Below are 16,257 nucleotides of genomic sequence, written 5' to 3'. Positions count from 1 at the left end.
AAAATATAAGTACAGAAAACTTGCATAGAGTTGAAACAAAAATGTAATATTTCAAGTTTTAACATATTTATTTATATTTTTTGTGTAACTTTATTTTTATTTTAACTCGTATTTACATGATTCAAAATTAATAAAAGCATGAAACTATAATTTCTCGATAACACATATTTTCTAACATGGAGGCCAAGTTAACTGTGAAAAATTTAAAATGTGTCAACAAACCAATGACATTATATATCATTGCAACAAACATGGACGTTACAAACATTGACAGACAAATATGCATTTACCAAACTCGTATTCCTTGTATCAGGAAATTATTTAGGCACAGATTTATTAGAAAACTATCAAGCCATAGGGAGGTATTTTGTTAAGAGTAAACAAGTGTTGTATTTAATAAATAAGGAAAATAGGAACTGTTTCGTACCGAACTAAATTAATAGATACTGTGAGAGAAGGGTGCATATGTATTGTGGGATAATTCACAATATTGATAACATATTTTTTAACCTTACAGATAGTTATATTAATATAGATATGAAGTTTAGTCGATTATTTCGGTATTTGGATACGATAGTTCAAATTATTTGGCAGGGAGAAATGATAGAAAATGAGAGACAAAGTATAAGATAATTCGATGGGACTTAATTGACTATTATGTGAAGGGTAGAGAAATTAAAGCTATATTCGATGAGAGGGTAGAGATATTAGATTTATGGATTATCAATTGATATATAGAAACGGTGCTGGGATGGGATCGGATCACCCGAATAGGTCCATGATATAGTATTCGGGAGTACTATTATGGTGGGGTGTATTTGTACCAAATAACTAATGAAGAATATGACGGCCTTCGACAGTGAGAATATGTTGCCGGGAATCGAGACTATGTTGAATTGTTAAAAGGGTGCCATTATGGGAGCGAAATAAGGAGAAATGATTTTAGGGGCGAAATCGGGGAAAATTACTCTTTACGCAAAATAAGGGGGTATAATCTTATAAACAAAATAGGATGAAGAATTATAGAAAGGAACTAGAGGAGGGGGGAATAATTCTAGGAGTGAAATAGGGGGGGGGATAATTCTAGGAGTAAAATGGAGAGTATAATTTTAAAAGCAAAATGGGAGGTGGGGGGGGGGGTGGTTATACGAATAAAATAGAGGACAATGATTCCAGGAGAGAGATAGGGGGGGGGGGGGATTATAGGAGCGAAATAAGAGGGAATAATTCTAGGGGAGGAATAGATAAAAATAGTATAGGAAGGTCGACTTTTGAAGGATATCATGATGTTAAGACTAGAGAGTAGAAAGGAAGGAAGGGGAGGGGGCGTATTTGAAGGCAAATGGAATTTAAAGCAGGGTGCAAAAGAGAGTAGATTAATATAGAACTATTGGGAAGTTTTCGACGAAGATATGAAATGCCTGAAGTAGATTTTTAAAGGATGACTGTGTACTAAAGTTTTGTGCGTTACGACATGTACCCTTTGAATGGAGAAAGGAGAAATAAAATTGGATTAATGGGTACAGAATGACATTATATGTCCTGTGGAATACAGTAAATGGGTGACTTAAAATATATAAAATATTAAAATACATAAAATATTAAAATACATAAAATATTAAAATACATAAAATATTAAAATACATAAAATATTAAACTATATAAAATATTACCATAATTACTCATTTATATATCCAAAATTTTAATTTATAAATATCAAAACATCTTAACCAGTGACATCTTCTTAGCTTTCAAACATTCTTTGTATATGCTCACTGAACAATTTTTTTTATAATTCTATTGAGTAATATGTAGGTTTAATTTTATATTTAAAAATTAATAAGACTACATAAATTTTTATTAAATGAATACTATTTTAATTATTAGAATAGATTAATACATATAAATTATATTTTCACTATGTCAGCTTGCGATCAAATTTGTTAAAAATATATCAATATCACTCACTAATTTATCATTAACAGTTGAATCTTAATTGACTTTTATTATTTAAATTATTATATAACCCAGTGACGAAGCGTCCATATTGAAATTTTTCTTATAAAATTTTTAAATAAACTTAATATAATCTTTGTACTATGCTAAATAAACTAAATTGACTTCGTTAAAAAAAATATATAATTTTTATAACGTTAAAAAGATTAATATAATTTTTATAACGTTAAAAAGATTAATATAATTTTTATAACGTTAAAAAGATTAATATAATTTTTATAACGTTAAAAAGATTAATATAATTTTTATAACGTTAAAAAGATTAATATAATTTTTATAACGTTAAAAAGATTAATAGAATTTTTATAACGTTAAAAAATTAATATTATTTTTACAATATTAAGAAATACTATTATTTTTACTACGTTAAAAAAGTTACTATTATTTTTACTACTTTAAAAAATTTACTATTATTTTTCCTACGTTAAAAAAATATACACGAGGGAAGCAAATTTAATATTGCTTATTTTTTTTAATAAATAAAGAGAAAATCATGCCATGGTATTGTGTAATTTTACCATTAAAAAATAAGCATTGGGGAAGCAAATAAAAAGCTTATTTTTTTAATAAATAAAAGAGAAGGAAATTTTTTTATATAATATTATTTTCCTTACTTTTTAAAAATAATTTTTTCGTTTTTAAAGTCCTTAATTAATGGTTAATAATTGTAATTGTATTATTGAAAATTTATTAACATTATCATTTAGCTCAAGAAATTTTGATGCGAAAAAATTGATTATCGAAAAAGGAAGACCAAAATCAATTTTACAAAACTTAAAAAGAGAAATCAAAATTTGCATCCATAATTTTTTTATCGATAAATATGAAAAATATGAATCGCTCGCTGGATGTGAATTTTCTAATTCTCTATATTGTTGGTCATGACTATTATTCCCAAAGGAAAAATATGTTTGGAATGATAAAGGATTTTCGGATATGAATAATTTTTCAAAGGCAGTTAAACGGCAAAGAATCAACCGCTCTTGCAGTCGATGATTCAATTAAAAACATTTGGCCAAAATCGTATTGAAAATATGATAGATTCGATGCGCAATATCAATCAAACAGCATAATTCTAAAGTCAAATCAAATAGATAAATATTGAAAATATGGATCAACTCTATATGTTTTCTTGGAATTCAGGAGCTCGTATTCCGTGGTGATGATGAATCTTCTAATTCAGTAAATAGAGGAAATTATATTGAATTAATTTATTTGCTCGCGGAAGAAAATTTACTATTGAAACATTATTTAGAAATAGTGCAGTTTTTATTGGACTTCAAGCAATATTCAAAATGATTTGATTAATTCTATTTCATATGTCTTACACCAAAAAATATTAAATTCGTCGAATTGTTAGATATTAGTAAATTCCAAATAATCAAAATTTCCCAAAATATTTATTAGATAATTTAAACGACTATTCTCAATTTTTCGACTTGCACAAGCTGGAAACCGAATTAAAGGTAGTGTTTCCGGATGTTTAATTTAGAAAGAAAAAGAATGTTAATGAAATACTTAAATTTTTATATGCACCGATTTGATGAAAAGTATTAAAGAGTTTTATAAATTATGCAAATTTCTTAACTTTGGCTTCAACAACAGCAAGTGGAGAACGGAGTTTTTCATCTTTAAAAAGAATCAAATCTTATTGCATAAACAGGATGCGCCAAAATTGATTATCAAATCTATCTTTGATTTCGATTGAAAAAATATTATTAAAAATAAAATCTAGCGATAACTTTTATAATGCAGTACTTGATCATTTTACTCAAAAACAAAGACGAATACCACTTATTTATAAATTTTAATTATGGTTTGAGTTTGACTAAAATAAAAAAATATTTTTGATTGCTTGCATAATAGTAAACATGACGAAGAATCATAAGTTCTGATGGAATAAAATTAATGATTGTGAGAATCATAATTTATAAAGGAACAAATTGATGATAGACACAATTATGAGAATCATAATTTCTGATGGAATGAAATTAATGATAGACATAATTACGAGAATCATATTTTTAGATAGAATGAAATTGATGATAGACATAATTATGAGAATCATATTTTCAGATAGAATAAAATTGATGATAGACATAATTGATTTGTTTTTTAACAAGTCTGCGAGAGTTATGAGAATCATAATTTTGGTGTGTTGAGAAACAACGAGACTTGCGATAAGATGTCAGTTTTGGTGGAAAAAAAAATAAAAAAGATATTTATTCCAGTTGTTTTTGAACAATGGGCGTGAATTATATAAAGAAGAAAAGAAATAGATATTTTATTTTTCTTTTAAGAACAGGTGTGTACCACAAGAAGACAAGATTTTTTTGAATAAAAATTTAGAGCTAAGAATTTTTTAGATTGCAGATATTCAATTTTAGATATATATTCAACGGTAGATAGACATGTTTGACAAAGGATGTGGATTGATAGCTAAAGGAAGATTACCTACAAAGGGCTCAAGGAAGATATGGATTTGGACTTCATTGAAGGTAGTGGGGTGATTGAATTTGACATAATAGTATAATTAATATAGCGTATTTTGACTATGTATTATAATTTTAAGATTTAATTTAGAGAAAAGAAAAAAAAAGGAGAAGTATATCGAAATTAAGCTATTTAATAGATTATGTAAGGAAAAATTAGATTAGAGTAGATAACCTTATACATTAAGACAAAGTGGACATTTGATATATTTTATTGCTATCTTGACTTGAGAATGAATGTAAGAAAAGGTGATAGTGATAAAATATTTCAGAAGTGATAAAGGGTTAAATAGATTATATTAGGTAGATGTTTTAGATGCGATTACCCGAAACCTTAAGATAAAGATCAATGAGAATAAAGATACCTAAGGACAAAATCGATATCCTGGCAAGTGCAAACTGTCATGGAAGACTCAGAAATCTAAAAGATCGATACAGTTACAAGAATTAGATGAAAGGAGAAACAATTACAAGAGAACGTTGGAAACAAGAGACTAGATAGAACTGATGTTCAAGACGTTCACGCTACAATCGTTAATCGCTGACCAATATAGCCAGGTGTTTACTAAAACTCTAGTCTAAGATACGAAAATCGACGACCTTAGAGACAAGAATTAGTGGAAACAATAGTAATCGCAGACAAATTATCGCCAATCATTTTCCGAGAAAAAGCGTTGATCAATTACAAAGAACTTTTTAAACAAGAAACTAGATAGAACAAATGTTCGAGACATTCATGCTGCAATCGTTAATAGCTAACTAATATCGCCAATTGTTGACGGAAACTTTAGTCTAAGATACGAAAGTTGATGATCATAGAGACCAGAATTATGGGAAACAATCGTTTATATCCGACAAATTATCGTCAAGCGTGACAGAGTAAAGAGGCAATAGGTTAATACAAAAGAACGTTAGAAATAGGCGACTAGCAAAAACAACTGGTCAATGCTGTCAAGCTATAATCATTAACAAAAGTCGTCATCGTTTACCAGATAATATGCTAATAATTAATTACCAGAAACCGTTAGAAATAAGCAAAGACTAGGATAATTTACCAAGGTTAAAACGAAATATAATTAAAAAGAGACTAGAAGAATGTATCAGGAATCATGATAACAGAAGTGAATCGAGTTCGTCAATTGCCTATAGAGATCAAGAGATAATCGTTTACAAGGAGTTGACAAGAAACAGAAGGATTCAAGAATTTCAGATTGTAATCGAATACAAACAGTCCTTAAAGAATATTAGACAATTGACCGCCGTCGTTAGAAACTAGAAGACATTAAAGATTAAGACGAATAGATTTGGAGGAGATACAAGATCTGTAAAGTCGAAATCAAAAGAAGTTGGTCATTCGCTCATTGGTGGGTCTAACTTAAGTGAAGGAGTGTTGCATTTTTGCGTTACAAAAAAATGCATTATTCAAATCATAAACAAAAATAATGTTTTATTAAAATTATTAAGTTATTATTTAGATCCCCGTCTATGTAAATGAGAAAAAAACACGTGATATTTGTAGATTTTTTCATACTTTAACAGTTTTGACAAGTGGGATGTAGAACTTTTTATTTTTCGCTTGGGAGACTATGTAAATGTTGATTAAAGAAAAGGGATATATAATGGAGAAATTATGATGCGAAAAATTATTATTTTTTGTTAACTTAAATTTAAATACTTTTTAATTTTTTACTTTTGTTTTTCTTATATTAATTTTATTTTTCTTTTATTTTGATTATGTTTTTCACTTTGTATTTGATTATAGTTATTTATTTAATAAAGATTAATAATCAGATTTTAGTATATATATTTTTTATTTCTATTTTATTAGGTTTTGATTCCCAATATCAAATCTTCTAGATTGTGAATGTTACAATTCCTTATATGAATTGTAATCAAATTGTCGAAGGCGCGTGGGAGAGACTTTAATGAATTTAATGGAACCTAGTATTAATAAAAAAGAATATATATATAAATTAAATAATTCGGTAAAATCTTACGAAACCAAATCTCGAAATTTATACCAGAAAAATAAGTTTCTTGAATTATAAAACCATATTCTGACTTTTATTTTAAATTTTTTTCATTTATATACATTTTTTTAATATGCAAAAAAATTACAATTATATTAAAAATTCATAAAAATAATAAAAATTACAAGTATTCATAAAAAATAATTAAAATTACAAGTCTATTCAAGTTCATAAAAAAAATAAATTTCTAGACTGCATATTCAAATTAATACTTAACAATCGTCGATCACATATTCACAAACTAACAAATTATATAAAATATAATTTATATTCAAATTAATACTTAACAATCGTTGATCACATATTCACAAAGCGAATATAACACCTCCATCCTTAAAACTAACCTTCCACTGCATCTTTCGTTGCTTCCCCATTCTCCCGCACCGAAAAAGCTGTATTGTTACTTGAGGTCTCTACTGCTATTGGACAGAACCTTAACTTGTGCATCCCTCCGCACGATCAACATTCTAGACGGTTTTTCTTCACCCAATATAGTTCAATTCTTCGTTCGAATCGTTGGGTACTTCCTGCAGGAGTTCCCCATATCTCTGTTGCGCTTGCAGCTTCCACCCATCTGTTAGATTCTACTGATCCATCCACCTCTCTTTTTTCTATCTTTATAATCTTATTTCCTAAGCAAAAGTATGACGCCATCTACAAAAATTACTATAAAAATATATACATATTCCATAATCTTCTAATGATCTACAATACATAGTATTCTATCCACGTGATAATTCCCTCAACCGTTTTAACCCTTATAAATTATGATTCTCATAATTAGGTCTATCATCAATTTTATTTCATCAAGAATTATGATTCTCCTAATTAAGTCTATCATCAATTTATCTCTTTATAAATTATGATTCTCATCATTATGTCTATCATCAATATGATTCTCATAATTATGTCTATTATCAATTTATCTTTTTATAAATTATGATTCTCATAATTATGTCTATCATCAATATGATTCTCATAATAATGTCTATCATCAATTTATCTCTTTATAAATTATGATTCTCATAACTATGTCTATCATCAATTTCATTCTATCTGAAAATATGATTCTCATAATTATGTCTATCATCAATTTATTTCCTGTAATTATATCCAATATCTCTTTCTTGCCCTAAGCTTCTAAGTCTTAGTTGTTTCAGGTGTCTAGTAAAGGTTCCTTCTTGCCCTTCAATTTCTATTTATACTTTTTTTCTTCCTATATTCTTACTTACTATACCCTTCCCCCATTTAATTGGACCATCAAACAGTAGAATTCATACTAAACTTCCAACTTTAAATTTCTCATGATATGTATCATCCTTTTGATTTATCTTTTCTTTCAAAAAATCTAATTCAGTTCTTGTTTTTCTACCTAAAAACATCACTGCTGGTGAATTTCCTTTGCCAATTTTCCCTCTCCATATTTTTCTTTTTTTAACCAGCTTTTAACAATAGCTACCATTCTCTCGGTTTGCCCATTACTTCTTGGGTAATGTGGTGGCGATGATAAATGCTTAATATTCCACCTATCACAAAATTGGTTAAAAACTCTACCTTTAAACACTGGGCCTCCATCTGATACCAAAGTTTCCATTAATCCATATTTACCTGCAAAATCTTTTATTTTAGTCAACGCTATTTTCGTCGTTAAACCTGAAACCTGTTGACAATCTATCCATTTCGATCCAGCATCTACCATGATAAAATATTTTATTTTTTCATATTCTAATAAATCGACATATAATCTTTTACCTGGAATGTCCGTTTCTGGCCATTTATCTGCTTTATTATTTGCTGGTACATTAGCCCACATGTTACAAGTCTCACAGCTTCTAGCTAATTCTTCAATTTCACTATTCATCTTGGGCCACCAAATATATTCTCTTGCTTTATTCTTCATTCTTTCTATGCCTTGATGTCCTGTATGTAATACGGCTAATACTCGTTATCACTAATCGATATCCTCTCAATAAACAATTGTCTTCTATATTTAATTCCTTCCTTATATTCTTATAAGCGTTGTCTTCACTTTTCCATTCTGCCTCTCCTTTCAAACAAGTTCTAATTCTTATCAATTCTTCATCTTTTTTGGATATCTTCTCTACTCTTTCGAACGTTATCGGTTCTTCTCTTGTATCAATTTTCAAAGCTCTTATAACTTTACTATTTAATTCTTCTTCCTCTTCTATATATTCTAAACTATTGATTACTGGATCCTTGTCTGCAATGTCTTTATTAAACAATCTCGATAATATATCTGGTAAACAATTTTGTTTACCCTCTCTGAATTTTATCTCAAAATCGAAATTACCAACTAAAATTAACCATTTCTGTAATCTTGGTGAAATCATAAGTTCTTTATTTTCTTTCTTAAATAAATCTACCAACGGCTTATGATCGGTATATAATACAAACCATCTTCCAATCAGATATTCTTTGCACTTCGCTAGCCCGAATTTCACAGTCAGAGCCTCTCTCTCGATCGTGGAGTAATTTTTCTCAGTGCTACTAAACCTTCTCGATAAAAATAAAATAGGTTTCTCAACATTATCGGTTATCTGTAATAAAACTCCTCCTATACCTTCATTAGATGCATCAACCGCTAATATAATATCTAATTTCTCATTAAAACAATTTAAAATTGGTTTCTCTGCCATCTTTATCAATTTTCCGAAAATTTTCTCCTGTGCTTCTCCCCATTCAAACCTTTTATTTTTCTTTAATAAATCATACAACGGTGAGGCAATTTCTGCAAAATTTTGAACAAACCGATGATAATAATTCGTTGCTCCTAAAAACGCCTGTACTTCAGTTTTATTATTTGGGGCTCTCATATTCATTATCTTATCTATATTCTTTGCAATTAAAGTAATTTCATTTCCCTTTATAATATGTCCTAAATACTTTATTTTTCTTGCTCCAAAAACACTCTTATTCATATTAGCTTTTAAACGATTTTCTAATATAATATCTAACACTTTAACTAACTTAGTATTGTGTTCTTCTTCTGTTCTACCAGATATCAATATTCCCTTTATTCCTTGAAATATCGCCGCCATAGTTCTTTGAAATATTGGAGCCGATACTTTCAAACCAAATGGTAAACGACAAAAAGCAAATAATCCTCTATGCGTTGTAATCGTTAATATCTTACTTGTTTTCTCACTCACCTTTATTTGCAAGTAAGCATTCGAAAAATCTATCTTTGAAAAAATTGTTGCTACTCTTAAATTAGCCAGCAATTGCTCTATTCTAGGTAATGGATATCTTTCGTTTATTACCCACGGGTTAACTGATAAAAGGTAAGTAGACATATAGTTTATAATCCTCTATTATATATAATTATTTATAAAATATTAGGTAAAATGCCACTTTTGCAGATGACAGTTATATAATATATTACAGTTAATATTTTTAAAATTTTACTAATCAATGCTTTTGATAATAAATATAAGTAACAATTTGCATTTAACTATTTAACGCCATCTATTTATTTAAAATATTATTATAATTAAACATCTTATTATTTATCCTAGAGTTCTGCATTGGGTAGGGTTTCGGCCCGCCCGCCCACGTCCGCCCATATAAATGGGCGGGCGGATGGTAGGGTAAAAAATTTTTCGAGAATGGGCAGGCGGGCGGGTTAAAAAAATTTGAAAATATGGGCAGGCTGGGCGGGCGGGTTAAGAAATTTAAACAATGGGCGGGCGGGTTAAGGAAATTTAAAATTTTTGTTCAAAAACAAACTAGAAAAAATAATTGTTTAAATGATCTATAACAATATTTTTTTTTATTGTACCAATAGTTTTTTTTAAGTGAAGAACATATACCTAACTATATTATGTAATAAACACAACAATAAAACTTTTTTCTTAGAATAAATAAACATTTTGTATTTTTTTCATAAATATTCAATTTGATCTAAATTGTCCATAATTTACATTGATTATTTTTATACTTATATTAATTTCCTAAATTATAAACTTTTTGTAGAGGTGTAATGCTAAAATATTTTTATTAGATGCTTAAAAAAATGAAAGAATGACCATAATTAAATTTTATAAGCGGGCTTGGGTTAAAAATTTTTTATAAATAATGGGCTGGCGGTTTTTAGACTAATGGGCGGGCGGGTAAGGAATTTTAGACAAATGGCGGGGCGGGCGGGTATATATTTTTTTTAAAACTATTGGTAGGCTGGGCGGGCGGGTTAAATATTTTTAAAACATTGGATGGGCGGGCTTATGGTGCAAAAACCCGCCCAATGCAGACCTCTAATTCATCCCACAATGGATGTAATATATTAGTTATCTTTTCTTCTCTTTTTTTGCTTGTTTTTAGGAAAGTTATTTTATTCTTCTTTGAAAAACAGTTTTGAGTTAAATTTTTAATACGAATATATTTTAGTTATTATTACAAACTACTATTATTTTAAGATATAATATACCAACTAGAGATGGTGCGACAATAATATAGAAAATTTTAATTGCTTTCATGATATCACTCTAGTTCTTATTTTATAGTTACAAAATGTTTCATTTCTAATATGTCATCCTTGCCGTGTAAATAACTCAAGGCTTCAATATATTTTCATAATTTCTTCTAAAGATTTTTAGTGTTTTTGTTTCATCAATTCTAACATAATAAATTCTGATATGGGTTATCATCGTGAGTGTCATGGCTATGAATGTAAATTAACCAGCATCTATTATTTGTGTGGCTATGTAATTTAAGATTATTATTATAGCTGCTGAGAGCATATGATTGCATATTTTAGATATGCAATAATGGTCAACTGTGTAGTCGTTTATATATCATTAAAAATGGAAGATAATGTCATCTAAGAGAAGCTCTAACTACCATATAGTTTTATGATTTGGATTGGTCGTTTATATTCTCTTCAAGAATTGTTAATTTGGTAAGGCCTATAAATTTTTTCTTGCTAGTCCCTTCTATAAAACATTGTCTAAAATGGTAACAGAGAGTTATATTAGTTTCATAACCTTTTGTCAATGTAAGTTGCTAAGAATTATATAGCCTTATGTGGTTTTTAAAAACCTTTATCAATTGAGGCATATGTATGAATTAATTAACCTTTTTTATCAATTGTAATCCTTTAGACGCAAATTTTTTTTATATCAACCATAGAAAATATTTTATTCTGTAATAAATAGATTTTGTATTAAAAAATATTATTTTTAGATATGTTTTGTATTGTTTTAATTATTTAAATGTTAGTTTATTTTGTATGCAAAATATAATAAATGACAAAATATGAAATTCAGAATAATTGTTTAGAGTTAGCAAATTTTAAAAAAGTATAATAGTCCGGATAAAAGCGGGCCGAAGGCCCGCAAATATGGGGGGCGAAGCCCCCGTTAAAATCTTAGTTGAGCCCCCTGAGATTGTAAAGGCTAGTAGCGACGCCCCTGATGCTTCATCATAACTTCATGTCTAAGTATATTTACATTTTAACATATTATTTTTATATTGCATTATTTCATCTTAATCGATATAAATTCTTTTCATTTTCCATCATTTTTAAATTCATATAAATTTCTAATTTCTAAAAAAAATTAATTTATTTATAAATATTTTTTATTCGCCTAATATAATTCTATTAACTTTTTATCTAAATTAATGCATTACATGTATTCACTCTACTTTCTTATTTTTAATTTTATACATTGCATACAATTATGATTTTTTTAACTCTTTATTTTTGAATATATATCATCCTTTTATATATTATGGCTCTTGATCGTATAGGCAGTAATTAGTTAAGTTGCCTAACCCTTTTATTTGGTTTCTTTTAAACAGGCACCAACAAGCTTTAAATATGATTTGGATTCTATTTTTATTTAAATTTTATATATGGGAATTTCATCTACTTCATTTTCACTGATTTTTTTAATACTAAGATTTATATCATTATTTTTATAGTCATAATACTCTTTTAAAATTTTACCATGTGATCTTATGGGTATATTTTTATTTTTATCATTTTTATCTTTAGATACTAAAAAAATTTTAAATGGTACATTGTTAATATAAAATAATTTGAGCCTTTTCAGCAAAGCATCTGGAGATTGAAACTCCATCTGTCGATATGGTCCTAACTAAGTTAAAGATGTTATCAGGTAAATTAATAGTTAATATCATAACCTCACATCTGCTGTTGAGCTTACTATCTTTAAAAAAATTCTCAGCCTTAGCAATATATTGAATATCGCCGCTATATTCCGGAAAAGATAATATCATAATATTTATGTGTTTATTTTTACATCATCTTTATTTCACAAATATTTTTTTTAACTTTATATATCCAATCTGATATAATAATTAAAATTCAATGAATATAATCTTTTAGAATCCTCTATAGTTTAATTTGATCATAATCATTTTCATTTAGTTTAACAATTCCCTTGCCCATAGTTGATTCATCCATTTGATCATGTTCATTTCCATTTGGTATAACGATTCCAGTGTCATAATCTAAATTATTTATTGAAGAAAAAAAATTAAAAAATTTTAAAATTATAATTTCCGCTGCCACCTTAGGAATTGTCAAGTGGAATATTTATTAATTAAATTTATCTAAAAATATCACTATACAACTATACTCCTCGGAGGCGTTGGTTCGAATCCCACCGCTGCTACCATGTTAAGGTGAGCAGGGAATTGTCAAATGGAATATTTATTAATTTAATTTATCTAAAAATATCACCATACAACTATTAATTACATGTATATATACTTTACAATCAATCAAATACTTAATCTTGTGTCATGTGAATAATATAATATAATTATGTTAAATGTTAATAGATAATCATTTTGTAAAATACAACGAATGAATGAAATAAATTGCAATTTATGCTAAACAACATCTAGTATAAATAAAATAATTATAAATATAAATCCATATTTAACAGTATACTAAACGTATTCACAGATCCATTTGATAATTACCTTATATTTTATTTAGTTTTGCAAAAAAAGACTCTCATGTCTAATGTTACGCCACACTTGTATACAACATTGAAGCACAGTTCTCACACATGTCAGCGGAGTATCATTATGAATTAAAAATGGGAGAAGGCACTTTAAAAAAATATTTATGCTCAACTTAACTTGTTCCGATAGCCACATTGGCATCAAAACTACCGTACATGATTAAGTATATCATTTAAATAAAACTTTCTTAGCTTCTCAAAGAAAATTCTATTGCCAAATATTAAAGGCTTCACAAATCTTTTGTGAATACACTCATGACGTTGCATGCTTTGATTGAAATTTTTATGATCTTTATAGCTAATTTATATAATTTTAACTAATCAACATAAAAGATCTAAGAAATAAAGGAATTATATAATAAATTTTTAATCAGAAAGGCAGATCACCAAACAATGGAAGTTTTATTTTAAGACTTGATTGACGAGTCTTTGGCGGAAATAAGACATCTTCGAGTTGAGGGTTTATCAGTTTACCAAGTTTTTGTTAAAACTTTATGTCTGCGTCCGTCCCGAATGTTTCAGCGTGGTTAAGGCAATTAGATTGAAGAGATAATATGGAGGAATATCATGATTGTTATTTAATTAAGTTAGTTATGAATTATGATTAGGCTCATAATTTATGAAAATCATGCCATATATCTTTATTGAATATGTATTATATCTTATATAACATATAACTCCCCTCTTATCAATTTTTATAATTAAATATATAAATATCTCATTAATAAAGACTTATTTTAAAAATTTTTTAGAAGCGATTCATATGAATTTTAGAAATTAAAAAAAATTAAGAAATTACTCTTTTCGAAAAGCTTATAAATTGACAATGAATTTAATTTTTTTTTTCCTCCCAAAAGACATCCCCTAATAATAACTTAGAGTATTTTAATAAAAAAAATTAACATAAAGTTATGAAATATCACGGATCAATATTCGTACCATTTCTAAGTATAACAAATTAATTTATTTTTTACTACTATATTTTTTTCCTATTCTAGTATTACATCTTCTTTTATCACCTTTTTTGTGGCAAAATCCTTGGTATACAACATTATTTCCTCCCCAGCGCAAGCTTAAAGAGATTAGTAAACTGATAAGTAAATTACTTGACATTTTATTTAATTATTTTTATTTTTCTAATCTCTTTTCTATTTCTTTGCTTTATTTAATAATTTACGTATAATAGTTGTTAAAGCCTATTGCCCTTTTTATCATTAAATAGTGTCACGATTTGATCAGACGTTCAATTTATAGCATCGAGCTCGACTTCAACTTATTTAGGCTTATTATCAATATTATTTATTAAATTATCCCTTTACAAAAGTTTAAGCAAAGCATTCTTCTTTTATAATACCATATATATTCATATAATTTACTTGTACAATTCTTCTTTCTTTTTTATTTTAGTCTATTTCGCGATATTTTCTTTGCTTATTGCAATATTCGACCTGATTATTTTTTAGGCTTTTTTATTATATATGGTATTATTAGCCACCAAAAAGATTTGATAATGCAAATTTTTCAAAATTTTTATCATTTTTGTGATCCAACATGATCTCCCTCAAAGAATAGAAGTTCAGACAGTTAGTATTTATAAATTATAACTACAAAGTCATCCGCTGTAGAGTAAAATTTTATCCTTTCAAAAGGTTTGTGACTATTCCCAGTATAAATGGGCAATAGCTAAATGTTGGCTAAATCGGTCAAAGGCCCGCCGTAGTAAATCCGTTAACATTAATGTGTTTCAATTTATATTAGTTTATTTTTAATTTGCTGCTATCTTTTTAAGAAAAACCCTGAGATCAAAGTGATAGTTTTCGGCTAAAACCCTAGTTTAATCAATTTTTAGCTGGCTTCAAATTGGTTTATTGAAAATATAATAATTATCCAATTATAGTTCCCAGTCATTAACTCAAACAATTAAAACACATTTTAAAAATATTCTATAAATATCAAAAATCTACCAAAATCTTATGATTATATATCCAGTCAGGTTTTTCTAAAGTGGGGAAAGTGAATTAATGTTAGGTGGAATTTCCTTTATATTTTTATTGGAAGTCTCTTGGTCAATTTATTATTGGTTATTTATATTACAATATCACTAAACATATTTGGTTTCTTACTTATTCTGAAAAGAATTATAGTTATTATTAAAAACATTAACTATTATTCATTTTTCATTCAAATTATATGATTATATATTGTATTAATTTATTGGGAAGAGGGGGTGGGAGAAGGTATAGGGTAAAATATTTAATCACTTAAAATGATATTTTCGTGAACAATCAAAAAAATTGTTGGGGAATGCTTATGATGATAGAAGTCGAATGAGGATCATCTTTCTAAAAAAAACCAGTGCTTTAAGCTTTCATTTAAACTCAATATATTATGTTATTTTAAACTTATTGCTTAAACTTATTAAATTTTACATAGGTAAAAATCGATAATATTTTAACATTTAAGAGTTAATTTTATTTTTTTTCTATAAAAATATTAAGAGTTGATCTAATATATTTTTTAGGCAAAACATGTTATATCATAATATTAAGAATCAAATTTTAAATTATAATCCTTATTAATTCAGAATAAATTGATTTGGACCATCCCCAACCTTCTTTATTTGGAACTCGTTATTTTCGTGGAGCAAATTTTTAAAAGTTTCAAAAATTTTGTTGAATGTGTCAGAAGATCATTTAAATGGTGGCC

The sequence above is a fragment of the Gordionus sp. m RMFG-2023 genome, chromosome 1 (assembly GCF_954871325.1).
Source record: "Gordionus sp. m RMFG-2023 chromosome 1, tfGorSpeb1-WG-v2, whole genome shotgun sequence".
Lineage (NCBI taxonomy): Eukaryota > Metazoa > Nematomorpha > Gordioida > Chordodea > Parachordodidae > Gordionus > Gordionus sp. m RMFG-2023.
Note: the sequence above shows the minus strand (reverse complement) of the source record.